Source organism: Sus scrofa, chromosome 3 (assembly GCF_054392235.1).
Source record: "Sus scrofa isolate SSC_HxYL_T2T_F1_AM1 chromosome 3, Sscrofa_HxYL_maternal_Yorkshire_Landrace_v2.0, whole genome shotgun sequence".
NCBI lineage: Eukaryota > Metazoa > Chordata > Mammalia > Artiodactyla > Suidae > Sus > Sus scrofa.
The window spans coordinates 64586833-64600614 of record NC_139385.1 but is presented as its reverse complement, the minus strand read 5'-3'; the positions used below and the strand labels follow the sequence as shown (position 1 = coordinate 64600614).

The following is a 13782-nucleotide window of genomic DNA, read 5'->3' as shown; positions in this document are numbered from 1 at the left end:
CAGCATCAAATTCATGATGCCCAAGATTGGGCTGGCAGGTAAATCACTAGGGGAAATGTGTTATGGGTGAAGATGGATACTCATGGATCAGGAAGCTTGCTGACAAAATGAGAAAATGTGATTTCATTCCAACTGCGTCGAGAGGGAGCCACTGGGAGCCACTGCCTAGTGCCATGGGCAGGTTCTTCTTTCTGTAACAGTATCTCCTGCTACAGCAAACCTGGCCCTGGGGTCAGAGAGTTCAAGTTCACAGTGCTTCTCAGCTTGCTCACCTTGGGATCACCTGGCCACCCCAACCATGACATTTAAGGACGAGGAAACAGACCAGGGAAGGTGAGGCGACTTATCCAAGGTCCCAGGAGTGGGTGCCAACTCAAGGGACCTAGGAAAAGGAGCTCCATCAAAGAGCAAGGGGACAATCAGCAGCTGAGCCTGCGTCTGGGGCAGGGGGCAGAGGGCAGGCTCATCTTATTCTAAAGGCTTCTTCAGTATCCCTCCAGGAAAGGATTCTGACCTCAAAGATAAGTGTTAAAAGAGGCAACCTCCTCAGGTGTGAGAACCAGACTAGAACCAACAGGACACAGATTTCTCCCTCAAGCTGTACCAAACTTGGTTCCACGATGAAAATGTAAATTTAACCCTTACCTACCTCTGAACAGTATCAGAAGATGAGTAGATTCCTCATGTCATGGTGAGGTACCTTTGCATTCTCTGGGGCTTCCCGGGCGCAGGATGTGCGTAGGGGCCACTAACAATTGCTTTGCTCTTGTCATCCCCATTAAAACAGTGGAAATTATTATTGTGTTACATATTTACTCAGGGCCCTCCTTGTGTCTCGTGCGGTGCTGTTGTCTATGTAACCTCCAGTCTGCACAGTGACTCAGTAACACGATGGCCCTGTAAACTGATGCTTAGAAAAGTTAGGTAATTTGCCTGAGGTCACACAGCTGGTGAGAGGCAGAGCCCAGGTTTAAATCCAGTTAGGCTTGGTTTCAAAATGTTCCTCCCAGCCAGGCATGCTGCCCTAGGCCACAGTGACAGCAAAGAAGCAAAGGCGAGAGGCAAGACTCTGGATGGTCCTGGTACTAAAATCATTAACCCAATCAGATGTTTCAATTTAAGTCCCCAATGAAAATCATCATTTCCTGGATTGGGAGTTGGGGATTAGCAGATACAAACTCTTACGAGTAGGATGGATAAACAACAAGGCCCTACTGTACAGCACAGGGAACTATATTCAATATCCTGTAGTAAACCATAACGGAAAAGAATATGGAAGAGAATATATATATGTATGTTTGTGTGTGTATATATATGTATATGTATATAATGAGCATTCTGAAGACATTTTGAAAGTATTTCTAATTTTCTTTTTTTTTCCAGTTAAAAAAAAACTATCAAGGTAAAATTTACGTAGAGCAAAATGCATGTCTTAGGTATAAATTCAATGATCTTTTTTTTTTTGTCTTTTTAGGGCCACACCCACAGCATATGGAGGTTCCCAGGCTAGGGGTCGAATCAGAGCTATAGCTACCGGCCTACACCACAGCCATAGCAACACAGGATCCAAGCCACATCTATGACCTACACCACAGCTCATGGCAACACCGGATCCTTAACCCACTGAGCAGGGCCAGGGATTGAACCCACATCCTCAAAGGTACTAGTTGGGTTTGTTACAGCGGAGCCACAACAGGAAGTCCTAAATTCAGTGATTCTGATCAAAATAGATATACTTGTATAATCATCATTCCAGTCAAAATATAGAACATTTGTGTTACCCTAGAAAGTTCCTGCCTACCCTTCTCAGTCAATCCCCACTACCCTCCCACCACCAGCAGGCAACCATTGTCCTGATTTTTCTATCCATAGATTAAAATTTAAATGACCAGAATCATATCATCTGTATTATTTTGTCTGACTTCTTTTGTGCTGCACAGTGCTTTTGAGATTAGTTCATGTGGTTGCATGTATTAGCAGTTCATTTCTTTGTATTTCTGAGTATTCCTTTGTATGGATGATTTGCTTTTCATTATTCTTTCTGTTGATGGACATTTAGGTTGTTTTCAGTTTGGGGCTACTGTGAATGATATTGCTATGAGCATGGTTGTTTTCCCCCTATATATTTTTTTTTTTTCGGCCACACCCCCAGCATACAGAAGTTCCCAGGCCAGGGATCAAACCCATGCCACAGAAGTGACCTGAGCCACTGCAGTGACAATGCTGAATCTTTAACCCTCTGAATCACATGGCAATTCCTCCCCTAATATCATTTTAAAATCTGTTTTTTAGATTCTTCTTTTTCTCTCTTTCCCCTCCCCCTACTGGCATATGAAAGTTCTCTGGCCAGGGATTGAATCCTAGCCCCTGAGACCTACACCACAGCAGCAGCAACACCGGGATACTTTAACCCACTGCGCCAGGGCAGGGATCCAACCCAGGCCAACACAGGACTGGAGCCACTGCAGTCAGGTTCTTAACCTGCTACACTACAGCGGGAACTCCTCTCTCCTTTGTCTACTTTCTGAGAGTTCAGATGACATCCTGCCATGGGCACCAAAAAAAGACCTGGAGCTGAAGCCCCTTCCCTGTTAATTACACCCACGAAAGCCTTTATGTGCTGACCTATCTGTATAAAATAAGAAGCATCAATAATTTATATATGCTGTATTATGAGTTTTGATGAATTTGGATAAAATTATTTGCAAGAAATGGAGTTCCCATTGTGGCTCAGTGGTAATGAACCAAACTGGTATCCACGAGGCCTTGCTCAGTGGGTTAAGGATCAGGCATTGCCATGAGCTGTGGTGTAGGTCAAAGACTTGGCTTGGATCCCGCGTTGCTGTGGCTATGGTGTAGGCCGGCAGCTACAGCTGTGATTCAGCCTGGGCACTTCCTCATGCCCATGTGTGCAGCCCTGAAAAGAAAAATATATATATTTGAAAGGAGTTTTGGAAATAATTACAGTTTGCAACCCAAGGAAGTTTTTAGCTGCTCATTCCCCTACCCCATTTAACTGGTCTGCTTCTTCCTGAGCAGTGTTATGGTAATAGTTTCTCTGTCCTCCCTACAGAAGATGTCCCATCTGTGAACCCATGCTGTTAAAGGATGAAGGAGGTTAAAAAAAAAAAAAAAAGATGGAAATTACATTCCTCTTTTTTGGTCTTCCATTTGCAACAAGAGTCAGTGAAGGAAGAAACTGGGAGTTCCTGTTTGGCTCAGTGATAACACATCTGACTAGGATCCATGAGGGCGAGGGTTCTATTCCTGGCCTCGCTCAGTGGGTTAAGGATCTGGTGTTGCCATGAGCCATGGTGTAGATTGCAGACAAGGCTTGGATCCCGTGTGGCTGTGGCTGTGGTGTAGGCCAGCAGCTGCAGTTCTGATTTGAGCCCTAGCCTGGGAACCTCCATATACCATGGGTGTGGCCCTAAAAATAATAATAATAATAATAAAAGAAGAAACTAGCAGGTAACAAGAAAACATCCAACCCAGACTGAGTACGCTTTCTATACAAACTTCAGTCTTTCTTCTCCATCCCAACTCAGCCCCCATGGGCTCTATAGATGCTGTAGCCATCCACCTTCCTGATGTGACCATCATCCCACCCCTCCATCACTCACATCCAGAGCGACTTTTCCTGCCACTTTGAAGGAGAGTCATGTTTACAGACCTCTCTCATTACCAGAAACTCTGATCCCTCTAGAGGGATATCCAGTTAAAGATGGTAGATTGAGTCTTGTTTGGCCTCCACACCCTCCAGAACTTTCACTAGAATAGTAGACATGAAAGTCAAAAGAGAAGGAAACCCACAGGGATACAGATCAAGAGAGGAAATGCCAGCCACAGAATTTTGGAGCCTGGAAATTGTATGTGCTTGTGCTAACAGACATAGCACCCTTGAGAAAGCTGAAAACTAACCTGACAGAGGAAGAAACTCAGAGGCTGAGTTTTGCAGGAGGAGGAAGGACTCGAGAAAAAAAGTGGGAAAACAAGTGAGACTGAAAAACAGGGATATATGGTTAAAGGTCATAAGAACCAGTTATTATTTGTAGCAACCTGGGTAGAACTAGAAGCTCTTATACTCAGTGAAGTAAGTCAGAAAGAGAAAGATAAATACCATATGATATCACTTATATATGGAATCTAATAATAGGGCACAAATGAACCTTTCCACAGAAAAGAAAATCATGGAGAACAGACTTGTGGTTGCCAAGGGGGAGGGGGAGGGAGTGGGATGGACTGGGAATCAGGGTTAATAGATGTAAACTATTGCCTTTGGAGTGGATAAGCAATGAGATCCTGCTATATAGCACTGGGAACTATAACTGGTCACTTATAATGGAGCATGATAATGTGATAAAAAAGAATGCATGCATGCATGTGTAACTGGGTCATCTTGCTGTACAGTAAAAAAAAAAAATGACAGAACACTGTAAACCAGCTGTAATAGAAAAAATAAAAATCATTATTAAAAAAAAGAACCAGTTATACTTGAATTTGCCCATCTGCCCTAAGCAACCAGACCAGTCCCAGGCCAGGGGGGGTCAAGACCAGAGGTTCACCCTTTGGAGAGAAGGAATTTGAGAGAGTCTGCCCAAAGGATGGCAGGAAGTTGGAGAGTGGTGTCCCCATCCTGAAAAGAGGGGACCAAGGGAAAGTCAACATTTTGAAGATGAACATCCCTTAACCCTTCTCCAGTTTGACTCCAAAGACACAGACAGTCATGCCTGTGTCTCCCAGGAGGAGAAAGGGGATTTCTCATCCTCACAGGAATAACGCACCTGAGAGAAAACACCTGCTAATTACATTTGGGGATTTCCCAGTGGAACAGCTCACCCAGTGAAGCAGTGGAAGTCCACCCACTTTTTCACCTGCTCACAAAATGTCCACTCTTAATTGTAAATGGATCACCAGGCCACGAACAAGGGTAAAAGCCAAAGGAACTTGGGGTGGGGTGAGGGAGAAATAGACACAGAACAGGAAAAAAAAAATGAGATTTTTAAAGAGATAAGATATTGCATCCAAGAGACAAGAACAAGGCATTTAAAGAAATTTTCAACAGAGGGGCATTTAGGAATTAATGATGAGAGAGCAGATATGTAGAATTCAATTAAAGGGTTAGAAAATAAAGTTAGGAAATATCCTAGGCATAGAACAGAGAGAGAAAGGGAAGAAAAAGTTGGGAAAGGATTTTTTAAATATTGGTGAATAAGTCCAGATAGTCCAGTATCTGTGGGGGATTTCAAGAATAAACCAGCGTAAGTTCCCACTGTGGCACAGTGGGTTAAGGACCCAGCATTGCTGCAGCTGTGGCATGGATTGCAGCTGTGGCTTGGAGTCCAGCCCTGGCCCTTCCAAAAAAAATTCTTTTAAATTTATTTATTTATTTATTTATTTGCTTTTTAAGGCCTCATATGCAGCATATGGAGGTTCCCAGGGTAGGGGTCTAACGGAAGCTACAGCTGCCAGCTTATGCCAGAGTCACAGCAATGTCAGATCTGAGCTGCATCTACAACCTACACCACAGCTCACAGCAACACCGGATCCTTAATCCACTGAGCAAGGCCAGGGATCAAACCTGCAACCTCACGGTTACCAGTCAGATTTGTTTCTGCTGTGCCATGATGGGAACTCCCTAAATAAATTTTTTTTAAAAAAGAATGAATGCACAGAGGAAATCAAGAACAAGGAAATAAACAATCACACACAACAATGTCCTGGTCTGGAAAGATGTGCATTTGTAGGTGGAGAGGGTTCACTGAGTGCCTGGAGCAAAGGAGGGACAGCAACGCACAGGCCACTTGAAATTTCAGGATGAAAAAGGAAGAAAGAAAAAAAAAAAAAAGGACAAAATCAAAGCCTTAGGGAAAGAGTGGAGAAGTTCCCATCATGGCTCAGTGGAAGCAAATCTGACCAGTATACATGAGGATCCGGGTTCAATCCCTGACCTCGCCATGAGCTCTGGTGTAGGTCGCAGATGAGGCTCGGATTTGGCATTGCTGTGGCTGTGGTGTAGGCTGGCAGCTACAGCTCTGATTAGACCCCTAGCCTGGGAACCTCCATATGCCATGGGTGTGGCCATAAAAAGACAAAAAAAAAAAATGTTGGAAAAGAGTGGAAATCAGTGTAGATCACACTCCTTCTAAGTGACATTCAAAACTAGAAGACAATGATATACACCTTCAGGATTCTAGGGGAAATGATTTCAAAGCCAAAATTCTGCCAAACATCAGCAGAGAGTGAGGGAAGAAGGAAATTTCTGAAACTTAACCTCACATGTCACCTCGCATGTTTTTTCCTAAAGGAAGACTGTGCTCTACCCAAATCAGAGAGTGACTCAAGAAGAGGCAAAGCTGGGATCCAGGAAGAGGAACTCTGCCCCAGGTGAGAGGGATAGACAACCTCGCCCTGACCGTCGGGGCTGCCCTCTGGCCACGGTGGAGCTGCAGCCTGGCGCACTGCAGTGCACCCTGAGACAGGACCAAGGGTGGCAGAAGGGCTGGCCCCAATGGGGAAAAAATGAAATAGGTAATGACCCACTCTATTCAAGCATATTGAGGGACAGTTTACATTTTGGGAGATTTATAAGAATTGAGCTACATTCATGATTGGCATAGTAAAATCTATAGTACTGTCCTTTTTCGCATGAGAAAGAAATGCATAGGTTGCCAGCGAATCAACTAAATGTTATATTTAGCTGGGAAGATAACATCTCCCTAATGTCTGGATTTATCAAAACAAATTCCAGATGGCAGGCAAGCCATAGAGAGGGGCCATCTGCTAAGTTCCAGGAGGGCTCATTTTTTTAAAGGTGAAAAGTAGTAAATGTCAAAACTTCTAATGGGGAAAATACATTGATCTGTTGCTACTATTGGAGGAGCCATCCTGGGCCGCACATTCTATATATGCTAATTTAAATGTCGTGTTTTGCTCTTACAGATAACTGAATGATTAACTACTTTTTTAAAAACTAGTGAATATAGTAAGGTCTCAATTTATATTTGCTAGACATATATTGTATGGTGACAGCTGTAGCCATTAGTAAAACCGTTTAACAGACTACAATTACACAAATTATTTGAGAATAGAAAACTGTAAAAACCAGCACAATTCGTTTTCAAAATGATTTAAGATGTTGCTGCCATTTTTGATTTCACTCAGCCGTGGTGGTATTTTTAGTGCATTTTCTGTTTGACAGGATGTTTCTTGCACATAATTTCTGCTCCCACCCCCCTTTCCTACTGCTCCCTCTGAAACAAATCATTACACTCCTGTTAACTCACCACCCCCACCCCTGAGCCCCACTTGCACACAACTGCCTGCTTAATCTTCTTTAAACATTGCTCTGTGTACATAACTCCCCAGCTCAAAAAACAGTCAATACCCCCCAGTGTCCAGAAGATAATGTGCCGGCTTCTACTCACTGACACCCCCACTTGCCCACTCTGCCCCCCAGTATGAACCCCTCCCCTCTCCCCAGGCTGGAGCTCCCCAAGAACTGGGTGGAGTTCTGTCTCCAACCTCAGGGCATTTGGCAGGGACCCTGATTCCATCTGCCGGGCCCGTCAGCCTTCTCCCCACCAAGTGTGGATGTTACTCCCCGTTCTGTGAATGGAATCCAACGTGCTGAATCCGCATGAAGGCAAGGATGCCTCCAGTACAGAGGCTTCTGTGTCCAAGTCAGCTTCCAGGGATGAAGCCATTATCCCAGATCTGATGTGATGGAGACTGTTGGTCACCCTCAGTGGTACTCTCAGTCATGGCCTCCCAAAGATGTCTACGTCCCAATTCCTGGAACCCGTGAATACGTTACGGCCAAAGAGACATTGCAGGTGTGATTAAGTTAAGAATCTTAGGAAGAGTAGATCCTGGGATATCCCAGGTGGACCGAATGTAATCACACATGTCTTTCTAAGAGGGAGTCAGGCGGGTCAGAGTCAGGGAAGGTGATGGGATGGCAAAGGCAGAGGTCAGAGAGAAACAGAAACTTTGAAGATGCTAAACTGTTGGCTTTGGTGATGAAGGGACCATGAACCAAAGAACGGAGGCAGCCTCTAGAAGCCGGAGAAGGCAAGGAACCGGTTCTCCTCTAGGACTTCTAGAAGGAACCAGTCCTGCCTACACCTCATAGGACTGAATTGGACTTCTGACTTCCAGAACTGTAAGATAATAATCCCGGTAATTTGTTTTGGCTTCAATTAGGAAACTAATACAACCCCTGCAGGCTTTCCTGGTTCCAGCGGTAATAATCCTGGCCTGTGCTCATCTCTCTGCAGGCCTTTAGTGAGGTCCCAGCAGGCTCAAACCTGCTTGGTCCAAGATTTTAACCGCTCATCACAGGTGGCTACGTATATATATATATATATATATATATTTCTTTTATCTGTCTTTTTAGGGCTGAATATGGAGGTTCCCAGGCTAGGGGTCAAATTGGAACCAGCCTCTACCATAGCCACAGCAATGCTAGATCCAAGTCATGTCTTCGACCTATGCCACAGCTCATGGCAACACCAGATATTCAACCCACTGAGTGAGGCCAGGGATCAAACCTGAGTCCTCATGGATACTAATCAGATTTGTTTCCGCTGAGCCACGACAGGAACCGCCTTATATTTAAATTTAACTTAATTACAAGAAAATAAAACATTGAGTCCCTTTGTTATACGAGCCACATTTTAAAGTGTATAACGGCTGCATGTGGCTAGTGGTTACTGGAAAGTAAAGATACAGAAGAATTCCATCACCAGGGCAAGTTCTAGGGGACAGTGCTAGTTATAACTGTACGCTGTACACCTCTAGTTTTTACGTCGGTGAACCCTTTAATCAATCTAGTTTTACCTTTCCCCAGTGGGCTATGGATAAATGGTAAAAGTCTCGTGTGGGACCTTCCAGGCTGGGCAAACGGGGCTTAGAAGTGGCTGAGTGGGCACACATGGGTGAGTACATGTCCCTGAATGCTGGAAAGCCCACCCCCTCCACCTGCCTACCCCCACTGTTGCAGGGGCGGTATCTTGAACAGAGCGAGGATGTCCCTTCCGAGCATCCCTCAATGCTGTGGCTTGACCAGAGTCCTGCCACCTGACCCCAGGGAGCACATCTGGTTTTTCAAATTGATTAGGAAGTCTGTTCTCCTGGTTAGATGGTAGATACCTTCTTCACTCTTCTAATAAGCTCAGAAGTATTATTGTATTTTTTAATGATTTTTATTTTTTCCATTATAGCTGGTTTACTGTGTTCTGTCAATTTTCTACTGTACAGCAGTGACCCAGTCTCACACACACACACACACACACACACACACACACACCTGTGCACACACACACACATACATTCTTTTTCTCATTATCCTCCATCATGCTCCATAGATATAATTCCCAGTGCTACACAGCAGGGTCTCATTCCTTATCCATTCCAAATCAATAGTTTGCATCTATTAACCCCAGATTCCCAGTCCATCCCACTGCCTCCCCCTCCCTTAGCAACCACAAGTCTGTTCTCCAAATCCATGTGTTTCTTTTCTGTAGAAAGTTTCATTTGTGCCATATATTAGATTCCAGATGAGTGATATCATACGGTGTTTGTCTTTCTTTTTCTGACTTACTTCACTTATTATGAGAGTCTATAGTTCCATCCATGTTGCTGTGAATGGCATTATTGTGTTCTTTTTCATGGCTGAGTAGTATTCCATGGTGTATATATATATACCACATCTTCCTAACCCATGTATTCATTGATGGACATTTAGGTTGTTCCCATGTCTTGCCTATTGTGAATAGTGCTGCAGTGAACATGTGAGTGCATGTGTCTTTTTCAAGGGAAGTTTTTCTCCTTTGTTCCTTTCTTTTTTTGGTTGGATGATTTCCATTTATTTTATGCTCGTGTGCTTTTCTTTTTAGTTTTTGTAATGTAATATGTGGATTTGATTTGTGGTTCCCGTTTTTTTAAGTATGTTAGCCCCTTCCTATGTCCACTTGCCTGATAGTCATATAGGTTCAAACACATTATTAAAAAAAAAAAAAGTCTAGATTTTCTTACTTTCCTTCCCCACATTCTATGATTTCAAAGTCCTTTTTTTTTTTTTTTTAAACATCTTCATGTTTGCTTTTTGCTGTTCCTTGTGTTTATCATCACCTTTACAGTAGGGTTTTTGGTTTTTTTTTCCCCTCTTTTAGATCTGTATACTGGCTTATTTAAGTTATAACTTTCCAATTGTGATTTCCTCCATCCTATTTCTTCTTATTTCTTTTTTGTTTAGAGAAGATTTTTCAGTATTTCTTCTAGAATGGATTTAGTATTGCTGTACTCTTTTAGCTTTTGCTTCTTGGAGAAATTCTTTATTTCTCATATTTCAAATGATATTCTTGTTGAGTAGAATATTCTAGGCTGCAAATTTTTCCTTTTAGAATTTTGAATATACCTTTCACTCCCTTCTGGCCTGTAGTGTTTCTGTAGAGAAAGCACCTGATAGCCTTATGGGGGTTCCCTTATAATTAACATTGTGTGTTTCTCTTGCTGCCTTTAAAGATAAAGAGTCCTCTCTTTAAGTTTTGCCATTTTTATTATAATATGTCTTGGTGTGGGTCTGTTTGGGTTCAACTCGTTTGGGGCCCTCTGTGCTTCCCATATCTTGTTTTCTTTAGATTTGGAAAGTTTTCAGTCATAATTTCTTCAAATATATTTTCAATCCCCTTTTCTTTTTCTTCTCCTTCTGGAATTCCTATTATGTGCAGACTGGCTCACTGTATGTTATCCCATAGATCTCTTATACTGCTTTCATGTTTTTTCATTTGGTTTTCTGTTTGCTGTCCTGATTGGGTGATTTCCTTTATTCTATCTTCCATGTCACTAATTTGTTCCTCTGCATTATTCATTCTGCTCTTTGGTGCCTTTAGCTTAGTTTGCATCTCTGCAAATGAATTTTATAATTTTTCTTGGTTCCTTCTTGTATTTTCTCATTCCTTTCTAAAGGAATCAGCATTATTGTTTAGATCCACTTTTAATTCCTTCATATCCACCCTTAATTCCTTCAGTATTTTCATTATCTCCCTTTTGAACTCAGTGTCTGTCATACTGCAGTGGTCTGCTTCATTGTTTGCTGCTTCAGGTGAATTCTCCTATTCTTTTAACTGGAAATGGTGCCTGAGCTTCTTCATTTTGCTTATATTTTTCTTTTTCTGTGAGTTTAGGGAAACCAAACTGTAGTCTATGCAAGAACACCCCTTCGTATTTTGTGGGGCATTACTATTTATTTTTGCTGTGGGAGTTTGGATATTTGCTGTCTCTTTCTTTGGTGTGAGCAGACTATTATCCCCAGGGTGCTGAGTGTATTTTCAGGGATAAGGAGGCAATGGGTACGGCCAGTAGTCAGTGCCTGGTTGCTGGGCTCTTGACAGTAGGAAGGACCTTCAGGAAGATGGTGCAGGCTACTCCTAGTTGCAGGGCCCTGGGAAGTGGTAATGAGCCTCAGGCAGATTTAGGCAGTGCCCAGAGCATTTGGCAGTGGCAGGGTGTGTGAGTTCCCAGGGGATTGAGAGCAACAACAGGTGGTGTTTGGTCACAATGCCCTCCTCTGTCATGCCCTCTGAGACGACTGGGGCTACAAGTGGTGCCTATTCGTGGACCCCTAGTGGTGGCAGGCCACACTCACCTCTGAAGTCAGAGATAACTGTGGTGGTTTGCCCCCACCACCTGTAGTCCACACAAGAAGCACCCCATCCTACTTAGCCCATGCAGGAGGGAAGTTCCAGCCAGGAGTCAAATCAGAGCTGCAGCTGGGGCCTATGCCACAGCCACGGAACTACTGGATCTAAGTTGCCATCTGAGACCTACTCTGCAGCTTATGGCAACGCCAGATCCTTAACCCACTGAGCAAGGCCAGGGATTGAACCCACATCTTCCCAGACACTATGTTGGGTTCTTAACCCACTGAAATACAATGGGCACTCTTCTTTCCTTTTCTCATTTGCTCAGAAAGAGATGTTGAAATTTAACCAAAATATAGTTTCACATTTGAGATGATAATATTGTTTTCTTCTTTATTTTTAAATTTATTTTATTTTTAAACTTTTTAACACAGTTTCTAAAGATTACTTTCCATATACAGTTACTACAAAATATTGGCAGAATTCCCTCATGGCTCAGCATGTTAAGGATTGATCTGGCATTGTCACTGCTGTGGCTCTGGTTACAGCTACAGCGTGGGTTCAATGCCTGGCCCCAGGAACTTCCGCAGGCCAAGGGTGCAGCCAAATAAAACCCCAAAAAAACAAAAAACAAAGTAAAAAAAAATAAAAATAATCTTAGAGTTCCTCATTGTGGCTAAGTGGTTAATAAACCTGACTAGTATCCATGAGGACATAGGTTTGATCCCTGGCCTTGCTCAGTGGGTTAAGGGTCTGGCATTGCCAGGAGCTGTGGTATAGGTCATAGACACGGCTCAGATCCTGCGTTGCTGGGGCTGTGGTGTAGGCCAGCAGCTACAGCTCTGGTTTGACCCTGAGTCTGGCAACCTCCATATGCCAAGAGGGCAGCCTTAAAAAGACAAAAGGCAAAAATAGTAATAATAATAATCTTAAAGCTAGCTATATTCCTTATGCTGTAAAATGCATCGAGTCTATCTTATATCCAATCATTTGTACCTCCTTATATTGTTTTTCTTCTAAAATTATAAATGTTAAAATAACAGCTTTCTTAATATTGAGCTAACCTTATATTTCTGGAATAAAACCTATTTGGCCAATCACATTAGAATTAACCTTTCAGGAGTTCCCGTCGTGGCGCAGTGGTTAATGAATCCGACTAGGAACCATAAGGTTGCGGGTTCGGTCCCTGCCCTTGCTCAGTGGGTTAACGATCCGGCGTTGCCGTGAGCTGTGGTGTAGGTTGCAGACGCGGCTCGGATCCCGCGTTGCTGTGGCTCTGGCGTAGGCCGGTGGCTACAGCTCCGATTCAACCCCTAGCCTGGGAACCTCCATATGCCACGGGATCGGCCCAAGAAATAGCAACAACAACAACAACAACAACAACAACAAAAAGACAAAAGACAAAAAAAAGAATTAACCTTTCAATACACTGATAAATTTCTTTGAGTTTTGTCCTGTCAGGTTTACGTCAGCCTTGTAGAATGATTTGGGGAACTCTCCATCTTTTTCTAGACTCTAGAACCTTTACATGTCCTAAAAGTCTGGGAGAATGTTGCTGTAATTGTCGGACATGAATAGCTTTTTTTTTTTTTCCGTCTTTTTGCCTTTTCTAGGGCCGCTCCCGCGGCATATGGAGGTTCCCAGGCTAGGGGTCTAATTTAGACCTGTAGCCGCCGGCCTACACCAGAGCCACAGCAATGCTAGATCTGAGCCTCGTCTGCAATCTACACCACAGCTCATGGCAATGCCCGATCCCCAAGGCCAAGGATTGAACCCGCAACCCCATGGTTCCCAGTCGGATTCATTAACCCCTGAGCCACGACGGGAACTCCTCAAATAGCTTTTTAAAGGTAAAGCTCTTACCAGTTTAACTTTTATAGTGAATGGTCTATTCTGTTTTCCTACCTCTTTAAAATCACTGATTCTCATGTTCATTGTACTGTTATTCCCAGTAGCCAAAATGTGGAAATAGCTCAAGCATCCATCAACAAGTGAATGGATAAACAAAACGTATGGTCTATACATACAATGGGATATTGTTCACCGTAAAAAGGAACAAATTTGTGATACATCCTGTGACATGGATGAGCTATACTGGGTCAGATAAGCCAGTTACAGAAAGACATATTGTATGATT

The 13782-nt window shown here is 43.2% G+C and overlaps 1 long non-coding RNA gene across 1 annotated transcript in view; it reads left to right on the top strand.

Moving 5' to 3' along the window:
* LOC102161008 (uncharacterized) overlaps positions 1 to 13782 on the top strand; it is a 62784-nt gene that overhangs the window by 21926 nt on the left and 27076 nt on the right. The window contains exon 3 of the long non-coding RNA XR_002342984.2: positions 6308 to 6387. This is a non-coding gene — a long non-coding RNA (uncharacterized LOC102161008). The remainder of the gene's footprint in view (positions 1 to 6307; positions 6388 to 13782) is intronic.